The sequence below is a fragment of the Octodon degus genome, unplaced genomic scaffold (assembly GCF_000260255.1).
Source record: "Octodon degus isolate 3935 unplaced genomic scaffold, OctDeg1.0 scaffold00044, whole genome shotgun sequence".
Taxonomy (NCBI): domain Eukaryota; kingdom Metazoa; phylum Chordata; class Mammalia; order Rodentia; family Octodontidae; genus Octodon; species Octodon degus.
Window position 1 is genome coordinate 8321945 of NW_004524620.1, and position 19209 is coordinate 8341153.

Genomic DNA, 19209 nt, shown 5'->3' on the forward strand with positions numbered 1-19209 from the left:
TATGTAGTGAGCCACAAGGGAAAATTCCCCAAATTTTTTTGGAAAAACATCACTTTTACCCTCTCAAACATGAGAGTAGCAAAAAAAAAAAAAAAAAACAAACTTGAAAATCTGTATTGTGCTTGCTGACTTGAACCATGCCAATGAACATTCAAAAGATTAATCAAAGACTTGACAGTTGTGAACAGTTCAACATGGTTCCCATAATTATCCAATTAAACATATAATGCAAATAGTACAAGTCTTATGGGTTCCATAGAGCACGAATATCAGGCTGCTTCAGAAAACTATTAACTGTAATGTACTGTCTGCTGAGTCAGAAGAAAGTGAAAGGACAGCTACTGCCTTTACAGAGGAAGGCAGGGAGAAGAAAAATAGGGTGGGGAAACACGTAACTCACCCACTCTTTATGTGGTCACATAAACACAACAGACAGCGGTAAAATCCAGAAAACAAAATTTAAGTAACAATTATTGTAAAACCAAAAGAATGCAGGGCCTTGACTGCACCCTGTAATTCCTACTGGCTGCTCCACACCCACAGCACACTCCAACCACACTTCTCCAGCTTTGCTGCTAAGTTAGAAACATGGATGTAATTACAGTTGTTGGCTTCTGACTCTGTCTATAAACCATGCAGAGATAAACTGCTATTAGTGAACATACCAACTCCATATAATTGTGTTTTGACATTATAGGTAAAAACAGCGAGAAAGAAAACTAACCACAGCAATTATAAACAGCATGCTGAGGGCACACCAGGTCACTTTTGACCCTGACTAAATTCTTCGAGTCACTCGGCTGTGTTTTCACACGTTCAGATGCACAACACGCCACACACCTGTCTTCCTCAGGAAAATGAGGTTAGCTACTGAATTACTATATTATACATGTACAAATACCCAAAGGAATATAAAATGCATGTGGTATGGGGCAAATGTTTTTTTTAAAAAAAAATCTTGTATTTTTAAAAACCAAATGTAGATTTTAGAACGAATCTGTGGTAAGTGTTCATTCTAAAAATATTTTATTTTGCAGCTGTACTTACTCAGGGGGAAAGTAGAATTGAGGAAATCTGATTCAGTACAAAAATTTCTGCTATTTCTATTTTCAATGCTCAAACTATCTCCTTAAACAGATAGCAGTTATGATTTTCACTCAGTTCTGTACCTTATTTGAGCTGCTATAGACAGTAATATTACATCCACTTATTTCTGAAATAGTTTTCTTTCATCAAAGTGGTATCAAACATACTAAGAGGACAAGGAGTGTCCAATAAATATTACCTAAGCATGATGCTCCACTCCTGTAACAGAAAAGTCTAATCAGTAATATAAATATGAAACTCATAATACTATACTAAATATGCTGATGAGTCTGATTTATAAGTGAGATATTTAATAAAATTTCTAACAGAAGTGGCAAATGTAAAGGTGATTGTTAGAGGGTTGTCATTACAATACTCTATTTACATATTTCTTAAAAATCGTACAGCATTTTTTAAATCTCCTTTCTCTTTTTTTGTCTTCCGTAATAACCTGATCAGTGAGGCAAGTATGTTTGTGCTATGTAGCAGCCAGGGACACCGGTTCTTGTCTGTAGGGGGAGCGTAATTCCCAGAACAACAACAACAATAACAACAAAAGATAACGGTGATGACTTTGATCTAAGTTTGCTCTGATTAAATAAGACACAATACCTAGCCTGCAGTAAGCGCTCAGTAAATACTAGGTATTGTTGCTGTTTTTATTGTTATTGTCATCTGAAAGCTAGTCTGGCCAAGACAATTTTGACGTGGTCAAAGATTAAATAAACCACCAGAGAAGCATCAGATTCAGACGAAGCCCGAAACGCATCCTGAAGGAAAGCTACGCGACTGCTGCCCAGTTCTGACTGAGGGCCGGATAAAGAGCGGCCTCAGCTGCGCTTACACGTTTTCTAACAAAATGCTCACATATTTATGTTATCACACCACTCACTGGACACAAGTTTAAAGAATTTTTATTGACCTTTTTTTAAAAGAGCTATCCAAATGAAGACTGTGGTAAAACACAGCAGCGTACCGGAAGCTGTGCCCACCTTGTCGGAAGCCCCAGCTCCGCTGCTCCCGCTCCTGCAGTCCCGGGCGGGCGCCGCCTGCAAGCCACAGCGACGGGCGCCAGCCGCAGGGCCTGGAGGACCGCGCCCTCCTCGCTCAGGGCGGGCGGCACGAACTCAGGCTCACTCAGCCCGGCCTTCCCTGCTCTGCCATTAAGCATCTCTGAAAGGAAACAGAGCAGGGAGGAGAGAAGACCCACCTCGTGCTTAGAGACAAACCGGGAAGGCCAGCATACCTCAGTATCCCCCCGAGCATCGTGGCCACGCGCGGCTTGCTGCTCGCTGAGGGCCGCCAGAAGTTCCTCAGGGCACACTGAGGCACACCCGGGAAGGTGGGAGGGAGAAGCTTCACAGCAGACAGGAAAAGAAAGCGGACACTTAGCCCTTCCTGCAGGCAGGGCCACACTGAGGTGGGCTAACAACTCTTCAGCACAGTCTCACACACAAGCAGGATTACAAAAAAGCAGCTCACAGCCCGGGGTGACACAGAGATGCTTTTTAGAACACGGTTTCGTTGGGGAAAGTTGAAGAACAGGGTTTCTTGTTTTTGTTATGTTTTTTAATTTAATCGGACATTCTGGTGCCGTGCAGTGGTCCTGGGGCCATGCGCGTGCTGAGCACACGCTCTGATCACTGCACTGCACACCCCCGCCAAGAAATGGTTTCTAAGTGGAGAAGTGGCAGCAGCGAAGCTGGAGGCTGAGCTGGCATGGAGACAGCCCTGGGTTCAAGTCCTGACACGCCGGCTGGCGGCTTGACAAGGCATCTCTTCAGCACATTTAAAGTTACTTTCTCCATCTGTTCAACAAGATTAATATCTAGGTCTCTGAGTAGCTGTAATGATTACATTAAATAATTCAAAGGGGGGACATAGGACACTGCTAACATGCACTTATTTTTATGATGACTATTCTTACTACCAGTTATTACTACCATTCACAATAAAGCAGCAGCAATAAATGGAATTTCTGCCTTCTGAAAAGAAAAAAAGTTCATTCCTGGACCCTTCTACCACATTACCTTTTTAAGGTTCACTTTCTTATCTAAAAAGACAAAAAAGGAAATATAACACAGGAATGAGAATGGAAGAATTTCTGCCTTCCAAATCCTAGGACCCTATACAAATCTCAAAAATTCTGCTCTAAATAAAACACCCAGAACTCAAACGACAGTTTTTAATTAAATACTGACTACTTAGAAAATCCTAGCAAAGAAATTATTGTGGGGGGGGGAATACAAGCTTTTTGTCATGTAATACCTCCTTCAGAAAACTCTTCTAACAGAAACAGCCCAGAGCACCCTTACTTGGGTACCTACAATGTCAGTATAAATGGCAAAATAGCCCAATTTTTCAAGCAAATAAGAATAGAAGGAAAATTATGCAATGACATAAAAGAGAACCATGACTACTGCATGGCGTGAGCAGGAGGGGAGGACTTTCATGACGAGCCACCAAGTCAGGATGCCGACTGGCCCCAAGCTCCATTACCACGCATGACTCTTGCCTCGGACACCCTCTCTCTAATGCTGTTTGGTTTTCCTGGTGTATTCTTTGTAGCCTATACAATAAACACCTCCAATTCCAGGGTCTTATTCAAAAGCGTAACAGAACAGGAGAAAACAAATGAGAAAGGCAGTTTAGTATAGGGAAAAGATTAGCTGGGAAATCACTACACTTCATGTAACAGAATTAATAACCAAAGTTCACATTTTTTTTAAGTGGTAGATACTGAACACAATGATCAAATTTGAAAGAAATAACTTACAGATCAAAGATAAAATACGTGACCATTTCAATTCTTTTAAAAGTAAAGTGAGTTTGTGAGTTTTTGTAAATATGCAGAGATTACTGCTTGTAAAACGTTTCCCTTTGTTCCTCTTACTCTGCTGTGGGTACAGTAACTTACCATCTAGAACTGGAGTTAAGAAAGAGCTGCAGAGACAAACGGCATGTGATCCAATTCAAGTTCTCAGGGTCGGGTCATACCTAAGGCCTGAAAGTCATTAACTCATTTAGCCCTTGTTTGTTTTTGTTCTGTTTTGTTTGTTTAAAAAAAAAAAAAAGCTTTCAAGAATGACTTTTGTGTCCATTTTGCACAAGAAGAAATGAAACCTCCTGGCCTTGTTTAAAATCATACAGCTAAAAAATAAGAACAGGGCTCTAGGCCCAGTCCTTCTGGTCCCCAGCCTTTCCGATGGTATCTCCATGACATTTTCCAGCAAGTTCTCATTCCACGCAGCCCTGGCTCTTGCTGCCCATGATGGTCCAGTACCACAGTGCTGCCCCACACTGACTACTGTTGGGTGCACCCCAGCGTCGGCCCCTCCATTACCCACCCAAAGGCAATTATCACTATAAAGCCTAACATGGACTCCTCCTCCGACTTCCCCACAGGTCTTGACTTTCTCACTTCTGAACAAGACTGTGCTGCGTCATTCAGAGCCCAACTGCAAGCGCTCCAGTTAGGACAAAGGGCAGAGTCCAGGAGCATGCTGGTGGGTTCCCAGTTTCCTGCCAAGAAACAGCCTGCAGCACCACACCAAGTAGCAGGCTTGTCACTATTCTATATACCCTACAAAAATGCTTCTGTCATATAGATTTTTTTTTTTTCCGTAATAGGAATTGAACTCAGGAACTCACACTTGCCAGGCAAGCACTGTGATGCTGAGCTACTTCCTTGGTCCTATTTTTGTCATATAAATGAAAAAATGATACTTGCTCATCACAATAATTCATTCTCATGATTTCACTATTTTCTTTAAAACTGTCAGTTGCTCTAAGTATTTCCTTTGAGTATCTGTGTAATCCACCACAACTGCTGTTGTCACAAAGTATTTAGTGAGCATTTAATGGCAATCCTTTTCAATTAAAAAAAAAGAAAATTCAGAGAATTCTTAAGTTATCTTTCACTGCAGTAAAATTAATAAGTGTGTCATGCTGTTATTCTAACTCATGACTAGAGTCTGACACACGGTGCTCAGGGAATATGCTGTATCATGGCTTGTTTTGGACAAGAGGATGGCTTTCAAGTCCCGTAAGTACAGTGGCAAACCAAACCAGGCTTCTTTGCAAATTTCAGCGATCATAATCTTCTTATATGTGCACATCACAATCAACACTCACCTACACAATCCACAAAACCTGTGGAAAATGTGTGCATATGCACAAGTGCACACGCACATGCACACAGATACACACACACTCACAAACTGTACCTCCTTATGGAGAACGAGGAGTATGAAAACGAGAACCTGCCTACTGCTCTCAGACTTCAAGTTTCTGCTTTTGCTGTTTTCAGCTGCCTACAAAATTCTCAACTTTAATGTCTTAAATTATACACACACACATCTATACACATTTTCTGCCCAAGATTATAAAGTTAAAAGACTAGAATTATAAAATAGACATTTTATAAAACATTTGTAAAAAACGTACAGGATATACACTAAAAGCTAACCGCTAAAGTATACATAAATGATTTAGACACTGGAACCCAATATTGCTATCTAGTAAAAAAAAAAAAAGTGAAATCAATCAAATTTCATTGAGTATTTTAGTAACTGGGATAAAACTCCATATTACAATCTTTAATAATTTTTAATAAAACATCAAATTTGCCATCCAAAAACACATTCCCTCATGACAGTACGCATCAGTGGCTCCTACAGGCAGCCACTGCACACTCAGGAGGGTGGCCCGCGCTGGGGCTCACCACTGCCAAATACAGGCTACTTATATAGGAAGCAGGATCCTGGTTATCTGCTTCACTTTGTTTTGTTTTTGTTACAGGACTCCTGAGAAAACTCTGCCTCAGACTCACCTCCTCTCCGCGACCTTCCCATTACAGTCCCACAGGGTCACCTCCCGTCACGCTCGGCAAATCCAGCTATATTTAGTAGCTGATGAGATGATTAGGCAGTTGTATGCTCGTTCCAGGATCTTTGGCATTTCTGTTGGTCGTAACACTGCAAATGACCACCACCCCTCCTTTCTACTGTGGATTACTTGGGCAAGGCCATCAATATTTTCACTATTTTTATCTTAACTCCTTAAAGGTCTGAAAACAATACTGCGGTGTTTTTGTTCGATAAATGCTTATCTCAACCATTTTCCACCACAGTCCCTGATGCTTTTATATTTTTGACAGATATGCTTAATAAATTCAGAAATGCCTACTTCATGACATGATATATAATCATATGAAAAAGATACCAAAATAAAAAAACACTATATATTACATAACATGTGTGTATATATATATATATACACACACACACACACTTTAGAAAATTCAAAGACTCATGAAATGAAAAATAACAAGGGAAGAATCCAATGGCTATTAAGGAAAAAACTCCCAACACCAAAACAATTTAGATAGCTCAGTAGAATAAGCACTTGCCTGGCAAGTGCAAGGTCCTGAGTTCAAGCCCCAGTACCAGAAAAAAAAAAAAAAAAACATATAAGTGAAATGATTTTTTCACGATGCAACATTTTTAGTAAGATAAAACAGGTAAAATTATTCTACAAATAATCTTATCTGTAATGTTGAAGTATTTCTTTCCACTTTATTTGTAGGCTACAGTTCTGTGCTAATGAGACAGAAAGGAAATATTTCTTCTAAGTTATATATAATATATAATATATATTATACACATGTGTATATAACATTATGACTATCACTATGCAAGCCCATAAAAGTGTTTGAGATCTCTAAGTCCTGTTTCCCCGGGCTAGATAAGCATCACAGCCTCAAGCATCCTCTGCTGCAGGTCTTTTGTTTCTGATTGCATTTATCTCTGTGATTTTCTTATAACTTGAATTTAACGTGCTGTGGAAAACGACTGGCTGTCAAGCGCTGAGTCCTGGACGCCAAGCCCATCACTGCAGGAATTCGCCTGGCCTTCTGGGCTGGAGAAGGAGACGTCCACAAGCCTGAACGCTCCAACGGCTGCCGATTGGCTGCTCCGACGCCCCTCCCTTTGGGGATGGACTCTGAGACACAGCACAGCAAATATAATCTCTGAATTTTTGTTGTGTATCTACAGTTTGGGACAACGTGCCGGACCAACACTTGGTTCTGCCCACCGTAATCTCTGGCCCCCGGAGGTGCGTCTTCCGGACTCCGAGAGGACAGTGTGGCGTTCACCCCCAGGCTAAGCCCTGCGGGGCTTTCGGGGAGGACAGGAGCTGCCCAGCACGGGCGGGCTGCAGCTTAAATCAGCGCACCCACAATCCGATCACGGATGCTGATCGCTTTACAAGGGCTTTCTCGTTTCACTTGCAGAACTGCCCACAAGAGCGCATACCCACCCAGGGGCTGGAGAAACTAAACCCTAGAAAGCAAAGCTCATTCAACCAACCACACAGCGGCACTAACTGGCAGGACCTAGAACATGCTCGCAGCTCTTGCAGCAGACACTCTGTATAATGTTTGCACTTTACTCATTCTTGAAAGTGGGAATGGCATTTCTAAATGAAGACCAAACGAATACAAGAAAGAGAACAAATCATAAAAGATTTGCCAGTTTACAGGCATTTTCTTGTGCTATCTCAGTACCTGATTTTCTCCTAATGCTCAGTGTTCAGTTTAAATATGTCATCTTACTTACCACCCACAGCCTACTTTACAGTATTCAACACTTTCAATGACTTTGGTGTTAAGAACGCATCTCCATCTTTTTTTATCCCTTTTTTCTCCTAGAACTGTGCCTTAGAAACACACCTTTAAACTTTCACAATAACCATCAGACTGGTAATTAGCTACTAACAGTTGTTGGCTTTAACCTTTTCTATTATTGCTAACATCTCATACGATTTATTAACCTCTACCGTATTCTGAGGTGCACTGATACACCTAAACTCGTTACAAGGCACTCATGAATCATAAATTATATGGCATAAAAGAATTACTTTAACAAAATACTCACTGAAAAAATCTTTTCAAAAACAAATTCACAAGGCCAGAGAGATGGCTCAGTAGAATAAGTGCTTCCCTGGCAAGCGCAAGGGCCTGAGTTCAATCCCCGGTTCCGCCAAAAAAGAAAAAGAAAATTCACCCTGTGGATATATTATATTGTTTGCTAAAACTTAAACTGAAAATTTTCTTTAAAATAGCTCTTAAAGGTACAGAAGTGGTGGCACATGCCTATAATCCGAGCATTAGGGAGGCTGAAAACAGGAAGATCACTGAGTCTAAGCTGTAGAGTGAGACCCTGAACAAAAATAAATAAATAAAAATATCTTTTAAGAGCCTGGCATGGTGGTGCATATCTGTAAACCCAGCACTCAAGAGGCCAAGGCAAGAGGATCACTGTGAGTTCAAGGACAATCTGGGCTACATAAGAGACCCTGTCTCAAAATTAAATAAACTGCTCTTAAAAGAAGGCATGTATGTATGCATATATATATATATATATATATATATATTTGTTTTGAACTTTAAACAAAAATTTAACTAAAATGAAATTTACATTGCCCAAAGGAAAAGGGAAATTACCAAGCTAATCTGAAATTATATAGACATCCACAAGAAGAATGTAAATTAACTCCTCATTACTACCTCCCACTCCTTTAATTATCTAACTTTCAGTAAAAAGTTTTTTATGACAAATTTTAAACATAACCTTTTATGTTACTGGAAATCTGGCAGTACGTTTTTAATGGATCTTTTCTGTTTTCGAAATCCATGAAATTTTAGTTGCCTGTAATGTTCAGAGTTTTCATCCACTAAAGAGAAAACAGTCTCATGAAGAATCTGGCAATCGTTTTTCATTAGAATACTTCCTATAAAATGCATAAAAGAAAAATCTTAAGTGAATTTATTTGAATAAAACACCAATTATAAAACAAAATATTTAATCATGAGATTGTTTTGAGTTGCTTTAAAAATACTGCTGCTACTTTTTACAAAGTAGCATTTTCTGTTCATTTATGCTTCTTCTTGCCACCACAGCAGTAAAACTAACCCAAACAACCAAAGTGGCTTTGGGGCTCTCTTCAATTCAAACTTTGAAACTGTAAAGTGACATAGCTGTGGATTCTCTCAGCTCTAAACTTCCCTTGAGTTAAAGAATACCTTCTTAAAAAGTAACCTTTTATCTAGACTGAACCATTTGATTATTGAACTTTGAATTGAGCAACACAAAAAAACATTACTCAATAGTCAGGTTATACATTTTCTATTTCTCTGTAATAAATAAAATGTACTTCTACTCAATATTTAACAAGAGTGTGCTGCTTAGCGTGAAGGAGACGCCCCCCCTGCCAGGACAACCAGAAGCCACATTCCCGGGATGCCAGCGCTAAGAGGGCGAGTGAAAGTCCCCTCCACCAATCTTCTCACCTGACAGATAAAAACCCAAGCCACCCGAGGCCTTCCGCGACGACGATGCAGCACCTGGGGCAGGAAAGCCAACCACACTTTTTCTCTTCCACTTCAGCATGCTGTTGCAGTAACTAAGTGGCCCAGAGTGAAACTGCTAAACAGAGGAATAAAAGAAAGCAATTCCTTTGCCAGGTCAATAAATAATTTAGAGCCTATTTTTTCTTTTCTTTAATGCAAAGACCTTATGTTCAAAAACTTACAGTTTAAAGTACATTAAGTAAAATCATGTCCATATGCAGATATGTCTTCTCCCATATGCGTCTTAAGAAAATAACAAACAAAAAAAATAATTTATCGTCAGCCACTAGAAAACAAAAACTGAAATTAAAAGAAAGAATGGAGTAAATCTAAATTGTATATTTTTGTTTCTTCTAAAAGGATTAAATAACAGAATTCTAAATGGTTTGTTTGTACTTTCCATGCAATATGTAGATTAACCATGAAATTCTGTTTGGGACACTTTGACATCTGTTTTCAGTGCATTACAATGAAATCTGGGGACTCGATACATACATTTGCTGTAATAAAACTGTCACTAATCAGTGTTTTCCAAAATATTGCCCATAACTATTACTATTCAGTAGTCTCATTTGCATGATCTAATACTGTTGCTGCATCATGTTTTTCCCCTACAATGGGCGAGCTGGCCCCGGCACGTGGCCTCAGATGGCCGCAAACCCTCCCTAATCTCAGTATCTCCGTCTCCTCTGCACACTCACAAGCACCGGGCTAGAGAACCAGACTCACACTCCACCCTTCACCAAACACTGCTCCTGCAGGAGGAACACCAACGCAGAGCTCACATCCCAAGTCTGAAAGGCTCAACACTAACAAAGGAGCCCACGCTGAGGAGGAGACGACGCCTCGTGGGGTCTCTACCACAGGAGACATAAGCAGGACCCTAACTCAGGAGGCCCCTCCACACCTCTACAATGACGCTCGCTGAGCAACGGATGCAGAGTCTTTCAATGGCTTCAATTATTTCTATGAACTACAGAACCAGACTGGGCCAAACTTTAAAACTGAGTTAACATCGCCTTCCCAAGGATTAATAAATAGCTATATCCATGAGAGATACCCAGAGCCACAAGCCACAAGCCACAAACTCTCCACTGCTCCAATTACTAACATAACCTACAGATTGCAGATGGAATATATAGACAGATAGAGAGAGATAGAGAGATAGATGTTGTGCACTGTGTATAAACAATGTATCTCACGGAAAAAGTAATTTCTCAACACTGTATTTCACCAAATGATAAACACACACTAGCAACAACCTATCCCTTGCACGCTACGAAGCGCTTATTCCACTGAGCCATCTCCTCGGCCCCTCCTATCCTGATTTTAAATGAATTCCATCTTGTATCACTATCTGAAACTATAGTATGGCCATACTGTTCAAGAGTCCAATATAATTTAATTCTGCCCTTCCATGAACTTATTTCAAACCTGAAATATGTCTCTCTCTCGTTTTATATTATACAAATGTTGGATACAAAAGCAGATTAATTGTAGGTCCTAATGCTGTGTTTCTTAGTACTAAGAAGTCATTTCAAATGTTCCAAAGGGATTAATGTAGTATAACAAGTATATTTAATTATCGTAAGACCAGTGATCCTCATATTACTATAAGCTGCTTTTCCCTTATTTGGAGACTGTAAGCAGAACTGAAATTATTACATGATGACTACAAGTCACACCCTAAAACCCTGATGCTTCACCATCAGGAATTAGGAAGCCTATCGCATCCCAGAGACAGGAAAGGCAGCCAGCGTGTAGGACCACGGGCACACTCCCACTGAGAGTCCTATCAGCTTACATCGTAAGTGTGAGCAAGTTTTTTCCAACACCTTAGAAAGACAAAACCAAATCCTTTAGCTACCTACAGCAGCCCATTTCACACATTAAAACATATGGGATGCACTTAATTTCATAATACACATGTTTAATTCTTGTGTATCCCACGAACAGAACAGCATACCAGCGTGTTCTCAACAAGGCAAAAAACCATGCCACAGATTACTAAAAACTGTGTGCCAGAATCTAACGCAGCTAATCGATGTTCTGATTTTGCCTTGTGCACGTCCTAGTTATCCTTTAACTAATAGATAAACAGTGAAATAACTTTTCCTATTAATTGCTGGCTAGAACACCTAGGTATATGATAAACACTATGATAAAGTGCGAGGGCACACACAGGAATACGATGCTTTTTCTTTGCATTAGCGCATGTGATTTACACTTCTCCTTCACAGCTTGTGGCTGTAGGCTATGTAGGCTACTCCTCCCCCTTTCCAAGCCTGCCGTGCAGGGTGAATGAGGGGTGCAATCCCCTGGTTGTGGAGAAGCAGGCACCAGCTAGGCAGCTCCCCGAGGATCCAACACACACAGACAGAACCAAGCAGCCACTGAACTGCAACTCGGCAACTGCAAATCAGTCTGGTGAGGAGTAAATGCTGCAGCAGCTTCCCATGTGATGGCCAAGTGTCCTCAGTATTAATCACACTATGGAATAAATAATAACCTCTTTCCCCCAGAGATCACTTAATTAATTTTCTTAGATCCATAAAAAAGAGGAACAGAAAAGACTGACTTAAAGGAGAAGAGTTAAACAGTAATAAAATCAAAACAACTCATGCAACCAATTAAACAATTTGATTTTGGCGCAGGCAAAGGTCATTTTTAAAAAATACTTTCTGACTTAAAAGGAGCCTGTAACGCTCCTCTTGGCCAGTGTAGCCATATCATCACCACACTTCTGTCCAACCAAATCTAAAATGTAAGTGCAATTCTTTCAAATTCTGGCAACTTAATTTTTTTGTACATGAATGAAGATTTTTATGATTTATTGGAGTGCAATCAATTATAATGCTAAAACATCTTAGGAGAGCCACTGATACAATTACGTTATTTCTTCCCTTCAAATACTTTTAGATTGATGGTGAACATTATTTTCTGGTAAACCAGAAATGAAGCGTTTCTAAAAGTTTACAATAATTCTAACTTAGGAACTCTAAGACCACACACACACATACAGCTAGCTAACTTCAGACCCCTGCACAAAGAGTTCTCACTAGGCACATCTATGTACACCACCACACCTAGGGCCTTTATTTTCTCTTTGGAAATCCTTGTTACCTGAGATGCACGGGAACCTGCACTGCGACAGTCCATCACTCCCTCTCTTCACTACTGGGGAGTTTTCCTCAAGTCTAGACCATGCCATACTCCTTCCTAAGTAAAACGTTATTAGCATTACTGTTTTTGCTCACATAAACTATATGTCATTCAGTCCTAAAATAGCACAAAAAGTAGGCATCTTAATCACAATTCTAAAACAGAAAATCAGAGGGAGCATAAGTGACTAAAGCTGGCCAAGGGCACGATTTGAACACAAAAAGTCACATTCTCGGCACATGTCTTCTGTTAGGGTCGGAAGGTCTGTGTTGCCCCCAAACGCCTCTGTTTAAATCACAACTCTCCATGTGATCACCTCCACGTGATCTCACTAGGAAGCAGAGTCTCCGAAAGGTAACTCCATCAGGAGGGTGACGGAACAGCCATAAATGAGATCAGTGCCCTTAGCGGAAACCCAAGAGCGCCACACCAGCCTGCCAGGTGGTCCTCGGCCCAAGCACAGCTCACGCATGCCAGAACCTGCCCCGGACACCACCTCCAAAAGTGGCAAACAAGACACTGGTGCACAAAAGCCACTCAGTCTGTGTCATTTCACTATAACAGCCTAAGGTAAGACACTTTCTGTGCCTGCAAAATCTAAGATGATGTGAAGCACATTAAACACCAAAAGAAACTCAAAATTCAGAGGATGACAGAATACTGCAAAGAGAGTATTACTCTGCTATGAACAGGCCATCTTTCTTTAAAGAATGCCAGCCACAGATAAGCCCCTCACTTCTCTTTTCCTCTAACTTCATTCCGCCGCCTCCAGCAACAAACCAAACCACACACGGCACCCACCAATTATCCACGGTGGAGGAGCTCAACCTTTTTAAGGGTGCTATCCCTTTAAAAGTCTTTTAAGGGAAGGATGAGGCAGGTATCTGGAGAAAATCCGAGATTCTGCGACTCCTTTGGGGCCGACTGCGTTCATACCACAGCGCCAGTGCCCTGGGACCCCGCTCCCGGCTGGCAGCGCTCCTGGGATGCCAGTGAACGCGGGAGGCCACCAGACTGCTTTCCTGCCCTGAACTCCCGCATGTGGGCCAGAAGAGAAAGAGCTAGGGACGGTCGGACTCGCTTCAGTCCACTCCTCTGCCCTCTAGAACGCTGCATTAGCACCATTAACTCTAAATGTACTGCACTTCCTTGATCTCGAGAACCTTCCTGGGGGTGAGGGACAGTTTAAAACAGCCACAACCAAAAGAAGAAGGAAGAAGAAAACCTCTCACCTGCTACTTGCAAATATTTAAAAAATAAGAACGCAAAAGCTTGCTGCCTTCTCTCGGAGGCTCCAGAGCTGGGGCCGCACTGGCCCTCACCTGTCAGCGTGCCCACAGGCGCACGCAAGTACAGAGGCGTGCAAGCTGGCTTCAACCTTTTTTCTCCAATAATTTAAAAATAAAATGAAACAGCTCGCACTTTAAATATTTAATCTGGCAAATATAGGAAAAATCATGAACTATAATGTCATATTTGGCAAAGAAAAGTTTCATAGGATAAAAATATCTGTGTTTTAACATTTTAGAAGGCATTTCCAATATTAAAAAAAAAAAAAAACATTATTTCACTGCTTCAAAAGACAATGGAGATAAAATTCACTATTACTGCATAGCAGGTATTTGCGAAGAATAAAAAATAATCTTATATTCAATAAAATAAATGACTTTTATACACGGGCAGAAGTCTCTTCAGAAATAAAATCTCCATATTTACTTATGATATAAATCATCTGATGGTATACATAAAGCTACCACATTACTTTCATGCTTAAAAATTTGTTTTTACCCTGAGGTTTAGTTTACATATTTTTCCAATACTGGACAAAGATTTACAACATGATGTTTAAAAGTGGGTTGTTTGGGGACTTGCACATTAATGACCAAACACATAACTAAATTTACCATTTTAACCCTACATAATAACAATATTTTATTGTAACTGCTGAAAATGTTGAAAAGTAATTATTAAGGAAATCATAAATCTGAAAGTCAACCTCAGAAGAATGGGGAAAAGGGAACTGTGATGTCTATCATCATAAAACACAGAAACTGAAAATCTGAGCAGAATTCAAACCCTTGCAAATTCTAGAACACTGTCCCTCACCTCAGATAGCAAGGAGGCCTGAAAATCTGTCCCTGTCACTGTCAGCAAACAAAAGAAAGTCCCTTCTCCAGCCAGACCAAGTTGAACAGAAATCTAGCTACTGCAGAGGGAGCCTGGAGTCTACTGGTGTGTAAAGCACGGGCTGGGGGCCTTTTTGTCAGCTATTACCATAAAAGAATAAGAGGAAACAGTGACATTGCCACACAATACAAAGGTCAAACAGCTTGCAGCCACTGCATGACCCAGACACGTCAAGGTCAAGGGATTCAGGTAGCAACTTAGCCAGGGCATAAGTTACCACACAAATGAATTGTTTTAACACATCAGCTTTGGTCAATTAAACCTAACAAGGCAAGTTGCATCACGTAGCAGGGTTCCTGACACCAAGGCCAGAAGCTGAGACCGACCTCATAAAACAAGGCTTTTAACACAGCATAGCAAATTTAGGGTAATCCATCCAGAAACTGCAGATGTCAGAATAATAAAATACAAGTTGTCTTAAGCAAGAACATTTTTCACACTTTAGAACTCACTAATAGAGGAGTATAGGCTTCATATTGACATACTCGTGTTATTAACATAGACATAAATCTTCTACTCACATGAATGACAAATATACTCAAATAGCTTTTCTAACATTTGTGCTCATAATTAGGTATCTACCCAATGTGCTATCATCCTCTGTTAACACTAACACATTTCATGTATTTTTAATGTAAACAAAGAAAATCTAGTTTAAAAAAAAAAAATCTTTGCTTTCATTCAGTATCAGAATGTACATTACTACTACTTAACATTAACTGGTGTTTGTTAAATGCTTTTACATACCTTAGCTGAATATGTATGTATTTGAAAACTCAGAGTACTATTTATTCAGTTTCCCAATCTGAGAAACACTGAAGCTAATTAGAATTTTTAAACTTCCTATATTTAGCATTAATTCAAAGGCAATTCTTATTTTGTTTTAAAAAGTTCCATTTTTAACTGATTCATGCTTAATCAATAACTTATTGCAAGCTTTGAAATGCCTTAAAATAGGATTCTGAGCACATACCATCTCCAGGCAACTTACAGCTAGTAAAATCACTTCACCCATCACTCCATATTTTCAATTATATAGTCTTTATTTAGAGTTCAATTTGTCTGTGATTCAATTCTGCCCTGTTAATCATAAAAAACAGAGAAAATATGTCTATATGTTTTATTATAAACAATATATGTATACACAGGGATGGCTTGCTTTCACTTCTTAAAATATTGCTGTATTTAGATTTTAAGGAATTTTTTTTTTTTTTTTTTTTATGAGTGGCCTTCAATTCAGCCTCAAGGTCTTTCCACCTCACTGGTTAATTGGTAGCCATTTCTTCCAATTTTCTGAACAGTGTAGCAAGCAAAAAGCCCAAGCGCTCAACTCTTATTAGCCCACATCCTCCTCGGTCCACTCTAATACAAACTCATCCCACACACTCACTCCTTACTACCCGCATTTAGTTTTCACAAGTTCTCTGCAATTTGATGATTTATTCTCCATGCCAAGGCCTAACAACTGAATTCAGTTAAATTAACCACATCACATAATTAGAGTTCAAGGACCTAAGAATTCATTTTAAAATGAGCCGGCATACCACGAGGCCGCAGAAGAGGAGCCCAGGCAGGCAGAAGCGTCTCCTCTCGCTATGCTTGGCGCTGAGGCATGCTGCTCTAATAACTTCAGTTTCCGATCGCGTAACCACCAGTCCTTGAGATTTCTAAAATTATTTTTCCTCCTCAAGGATGGAGGGAAGACTCAGAAAACTTGCTTTGAACACTGCCCTGGTGACTCATTCACTCTGCCATAGTATATACACTGAAAAGTTCTTTGGGTGGCACACGTTCTACCCTGGTCCAACTGCAGAGAAACAATTAAGCAAAGCCAGTTTCAGAGCAAAGGATACCTCCGCTTTGGCCCATCATTTTCAAAGATTTAATTACTGCCTATTTTAATGAGTGTTTCATACACTATTCCCACTCTCTGTAAACCTCAGTCTCTAATAAAGCAAGAATTATTCCTTTGGTTACAAGGTGAGTGACCATGTAGGCCACTGTGGTGACAGATATCAAAGTACACCAGGTTTTAGGACTTCCTCCTCTCCTCGGGTCCCTCTGTCTTTAGGTGCTGAAATTCTAACCAGCAACAGAGAGGGCAGAGGAGGACTGGCATAAACAAAGTTTTTTTTTCAAGCCTACTGATCCACTTTTTCAGTGTAAGCCAGCAGAATGAATGGTTATAAGAAGAAAGGCCTCACTAAGTTGAGTATCCTGGACTGTTGCTTCAAATTAGACTGCCAAATTCGAAAGGAAAAAAGTTGAAGGGGGATTAAAACTTTAATTTCCTTTTGGCAGCTTCCTCCTACATTCCAAATTTAGGGAAAAACAACTAAGTAAATTTAAAACTCCTATTAAATCTCTTACAAATATATACTACACCTCTGTGTTTGGATGTGTTCCTTATGTAGCACTGTAGAAAACAGAAATGTGAAAGAACTAGAGCCACAGCAACAGGCCCTCTCAGGGGTCCTGCCCAATTCTGCATCTCCAGCTACACTCACGCAACTGTGTCTAGGAGACCCACCCAGCCACAATCCCCGGTCGCTGTAATTCACAGCTCCCCCAGATTACCACTGGCTCTCAGGAATGAAATTATTTTACTCCTCGAGAGATGCAGTGTAGCAAGTCCACGATTCTGAACACAAAAGAAATCTAAACAAATATTTATATTTCAAAATCTATAGTGCTGTAATCTGGGGAGAGGGTACAAAGCCAGAAATGATGTTGGATGCTACCTAATGCCATTCCTTTGGTTACGAGGTCAGGTACCACGTAGGCCACTGTGATGACAGAAATCCAAGCCCACACCAGGTTTTAGGACTTCCGCCTCTCTTTAAGTGGCTGCTTCCCCCACCTTTCCTCTCCCCACAAGGCAGTATACTATGTACTTTTTTAAGTGTCTGAAAATCATAACTGTTGTAATAAATGAGTTGCCCCGCCCCCCGCCTTTGAAAAACAAGAACACAGGAACAGCAAGGCAGGGGCTTAGCTTGCCATATCAGAGCACCGTTGCCGAGCTTTCCCAGCTGGTAAGCTGGGCCTCAGAGTTTAACTCTTGAGTCGTCCTGCAAAGCTGCCTTGTGGCAGGGACACTGTGGCAGAGCAAGCTGCTGGACTCCTAAGACTTTTCTTCTCACAGTGAGAGCACTACCAAATATCTTATCTTACAACGTACATTCCCACAAAGGTCTCATTAGGCCCAGGAGCAAGACATGCCCAGAAGAGCCCTTTTATCTTGTGAGCTGTGCCTAAGAACACAAACACTGTGCACTAGTTCACGAGTTCGGGCAAGGACAGGGTGCTGGATGGAAACCTAACAGGGTGTCCCTGATGAAACGGGGGTGCACAGCCTCTCTTCTGCATACCAACCGCATGCCCTCTGAGCATTTCACAATGCAAACACACCAAATTATCCCGCAGCGCAGCCTCTAACAAGTCATGAAAGCGTATTTCCTCTATAATGGGAAATACCTGCAAATGAAGTGAAATTTATTAAAATGTGCTGTCAACTTGCAAGCAATTATCTACTTAAGCTTTTCATAAAGAAATAACTGATCAAAAAGAAGAAGAAATAATTGTTACCCAAAGGATTCTGAAACCCAGCAACTGAAGGAAGAAAATAATTCTTAGCATTTGCTTCCTCACTAACGACATGTGACAACCAGGAAGGGTTCTGTTTCAAAAACCATAATAATGATTATAACTTTCCCTGTAAACAAGTTACACTTTTCACAACTTCAAAATATACTTCAATTATTGTAACATTTAACAATAAAACAACCAACTTTGCCACCCAACCAGAGGTCACAGTGTTAAGAGCTCAAGGCTAAAGAAAACTAGTTGTTTATGATAGCAACAAGGTTACTGAACTCTGTGTAGGGCTCCAAAACATGTTTAATAAGAGTACAAAGTACAGTCCAAAAACCTGGTAGGCTAACTTGGTTTAAACTCTGCTCTGTTCATTTCATAACAAGAGCTACTATCTCCTGAGATCTTTACACTTTTGGGGTGCACTGCTGGGGATCCCTTTGTCCAGAACTCCTCCTCGCCTGGGGAAGGCCCACCCCACCCCACCCCACGCCGCCCCACCCCCACCCTGCTCTCCAGACGGGACACAGTCTGGCAGCTCAAGGCCTCCCATAGGCCAGATTTCCTTCAGTGCAGTCCCTCTGGGTACGGCTGCTAATCCTTCTTATTAATTAACGAGATAATGGTGGTTAACCAGAAAGCAATATTAACGCTAACTACCTAGGAAACTTCAACCAAAATCATCTCAGTTTTTTCACTGTTTCCTGGTGTGCAGAACTGGTCACTGAGACTCTGGCAAAGTTTCCAGGCAGAACTGAGAAAGTTAG

The 19209-nt window shown here is 40.6% G+C and overlaps 1 protein-coding gene across 6 annotated transcripts in view; it reads right to left on the reverse strand.

Moving 5' to 3' along the window:
- The window catches only part of Nfib (nuclear factor I B), a 213224-nt gene that overhangs the window by 183131 nt on the left and 10884 nt on the right, over positions 1-19209 (reverse strand). The window lies entirely within an intron of this gene.